Genomic DNA, 4,063 nt, shown 5'->3' on the forward strand with positions numbered 1-4,063 from the left:
CTTTCTAAAGAGGATTAAGCTGCCTTGTATATCTTGCAACATATATACCTCTAACCCTTGTCTACCTAACTAGTACACGCCTAGCTACCTATACAGCTATAGGGACAAACTACAGCCTGCCTCCTTAACCCTAACTATCCTTTACTCTGCTTAACAGACTGTACAACTGATCTAGCTAAGTTCTTACCCTAACTCTACTAATACCTACATAGGCTGTTGTACTCTAGAAAACACTATTTCCCTAGAGTAAGAATTATAACATTAATTACTACCTCTCTAAAAGTATGGCACCTTACACCTCCCTTAATATCAGTATGACAGGAGCTAGTGCAGCCGGCACTAGTAAAACCCTGTCTAGGAATAAGGAGGAACATAGTTAACAAATATAATATCTCTATTAAGAAATTAAAGCACTCTAAACTTAGCTTTAACAACAACTACATGTCTAATAACTTTACGCCCTCTATCTAGAAGTTGCTAAGCTCTGCAATGCTGCTAAAAAAAAGACTAGCATTAAGTTAAAAAAGTTACTATGCCTAGCCCCCTCTAAATTATTTAACAGCATAGCTAAGGACCTTAAGCTATTCTTTACTTAATGCTATTTATACATGCAGTACAACAAGGGCGCCTTTTAGACAGACAAGGAAATAATCTTATAAATAAAACTCTACTTAGAAGGACCCCCAGCTATCTAGTTCTAACCACACGCAGACAATTAGATAAAACATAAAGTAACTAAAAAAGTTCCTCTTATTTACACTTAAAAAATCTTTTAAAACCTAGACGCCTTTAAATAAGCTTTTATAATAATCTATAGGCAAGCTAACTAAAAAGAAAAGGCAGTTAACAGAATAGACACCCTACAACAAAGAAAAGGCACTATCTAATTATATGCAGCACGCTTCTGCGAACAATTAGCTATTAGCAGATAGACTAATAAAGCAGTAATTAGAAGAATGTTCTATAATAGACTATCTAATGTAATTAAAGATAAATTTATGCATTACAGTAAACTAGAGAAATTTAAAGAATACGTAAAAAGGGTGACCATGTATAATAATTAACATCAGGAACGTCTTTACAAGAAGCGCCCTGGCATAACACCCTAGAAACTAGAAGTATTCTAAAAAAAGAAAAAGACTTAATAATTTAACAGTAAACTAATAAATCTTAGCTATGCTAAACATACACAAGGCTTAACTAAGAAAAAGAGCAAGTTCTAAAATAGTAAAAGGCCACTATTAAGTACTAAACAACAGAAATAGCTTAAGGAAAGAGCGTGCCTTAACTGTAAAAAAGTAGGACATTATAGAAGAGAATGCCTAGACTCTGTTAACTAAGAGAATAAAGATAAAGGACTAACTATAAAAGCAATGCATATAGAGCAGGGTCTAACAGGACTAGAAATCCTAGACAGACTAAACAAGAACCTCTACTAGTAATATAGAAGCAATTATAAATCTAATAAATGCCTAATAGAATACTAAAAGGTTAAAGTTTAAAACAATAATAACATATTTAAAGCACTAGAACAAGCAGCTACCTACAAAAGATAGTAAGGCTACACGCAAGCAATAACATATATTGCAAATGTAAAGAAAGGAAAAGAATTATTCCCCTTAGAGCAACTAATAACTAGAATCTTTACCTAAGAATTATAATACTAATTTAACTACAGCAACTGCTAGAAGTGTGGCAACACTTATAACCTACAAGACTGCAGGAAAACAATGTACAAAGTACACATTAACAACAACATAGACACTTACAGCATAATTAAAGAAATTACTAGAACTTACTATGCTATGCTAAATAACAAAGAATAATAGAAAATGTTCTAGAAGATTATAAACAAAGGAAAAGGCCCTAATTAGTAATGCACCCCTCTAATAACCTTAAAACCCTGTAACTAAAGAGCTAATACACCCCCTCTAGCACTAGTAATTACACAAAAGGACTTAGAAGTCTGCTAACAAAATAGATACTGCATCCTATGCAGAAGTTAACAACATAATAAGTTCTAATGCACATACTAGAGCTACCCTTTATAAATAGTACAAATAAAGAAGTACCTAAGATAGACACAGGTTTAGCTAATACTAGTCTAGAATAACCTTAAGAATTGCCCTTATAACTAGTATCTATATGTTAATAAGTACTACCTTAAGCACTAGCTAACTAAACATAAAGCTAGCTAGTAGCTATATAGAGTTTAGGTAAGTAAACTTACAAACAACACGCTCCCTAGAATAGCATCTACCTGCGAAATGCCTTAGTGCGCCTACTGCAACGCTAGAACTAAGCATAAACAGAAACCTTAGACAGAATATAAAAATTAAGTAAACTGCGCATTCTACTACTTTTAATAGAAAGCCTACTAATAAAACAACTAAATGCTGTATTACTACAAGGTAGAAGATTAACACTGCACTGTAGTAGAATGCATAATATAAGGTTACTAGGAATATAAAATACAAGCTAACTAAATTAAAAGTTACTATAAAAAAGCTCTTGCAGTAGAAGAAGACAACAGTATAGACTACCTAGAAGTCCCCCACAAACTCTGTACCCTTGTTACTATAAGACAAGGACTAGGCAGAAGCTTAACTACAGAAGTCACCCTTACCCGCCTAGGATAAAAATAAACAGGCATTGCGCTAATAGACAGTAGCTGCACCTTTACAGTAATTAACTTTACATAAGTTAACTAAAAATAAATACCTTTCTAAAGTAAAAAAAGACCCTTTAAAGTAACCCTAGCAGACGCCTTATTAATTAAGTATAGAGTAGGATAGATATAACTTAAAACCTATAAACTTATTATAGACGCTAAAAGAACTAGCAACTAGATATCCTTTAACATCTTACTACTAAAAGGAAAATACTAGATAATACTTAGATATAATTAGCTTTATAGACATAACCTAATAATTAACTAGCAAACTATAACCCTAGTACTAAAACAGGACTACGCCTGCATAACATAGTTAGCCTGTTACAACAACTCCTGCACCTTCTACTAATAAGCAAAGGAAGGAAGCAGATATTTCCCTAAAAAAAAAAAGCTAAAAAAATTCCTTTACTAAGAACTAAAAGCTTAGGCAGTCTACCTAATAAAAGAAAAATTAGAAAAAATGTCTTTTAAAAAATTTTAAAAAGAATAAGACCTTAACTAAGTAGAAATCTATAAAATTGCCTATAAAATAAGGGACTTACTAGAAGAATATAAGGAATACAAAGACATGTTTAAAACCCTAGAGGACTCTAGAGAGCTACCCCCACACTAACTATAGGATCACGCTATTAACCTTAAACTAGAACCTTAGCTAAAGGCTTATAAACTCTAACTACTAACTAAAGCCTAAAAAAACGCACTACAAGAATATGTAGACAGAATGCTATTACAAGGACATATTAGGGAAAGCAACAGTCTAGTAGCATTAGCAGTAGTCTTTATAAAAAAGAAAAATAGTAAAGTAAAAGTATACTAGAACTATTAAACCCTAAACAACAACACTATAAGAGATTAGTACCCCCTTTTAATAATCTAGGACATTATAAACTAACTAAAAAGAACTAAACACTTTACTAAGTTTAATGTCTAAGACAGATTTAACAAAATAAAGATTAAATAGGGGCATAAATAGATAACAGCCTTTAGAACCCCTAGAGGACTATATAAACTACTTGTTATGCCCTTTAGACTTACAAATGCACCTGCAACCTTCTAAAAAGTTATTAACACAGCTTTAAACCTATACTTAGACATATTTATATTAGTATACCTTAACAACATACTAATATACACTAAGGAAAGCTGCAACAACTACATATTAAAAGTAAAACTTATATTAGAACGCCTTAGGTAATACAGCCTACACCTCTAACTAGAGAAATGTAAGTTTAATGTACAAGAAACTAAATATCTAGGATTTATTATAAATTAGAACTAGATAAAAATAGACCTAAAAAAAGTAACTAAAGTACTTAAATAGCCTAAACCTAAATCTATTACTAAAATTAGAGAATTCCTTAGACTAACAGGCTATGTACAAAGAATAAT

This window comes from Lindgomyces ingoldianus (genome assembly GCF_010093535.1).
Source record: "Lindgomyces ingoldianus strain ATCC 200398 unplaced genomic scaffold BDR25scaffold_15, whole genome shotgun sequence".
Lineage (NCBI taxonomy): Eukaryota > Fungi > Ascomycota > Dothideomycetes > Pleosporales > Lindgomycetaceae > Lindgomyces > Lindgomyces ingoldianus.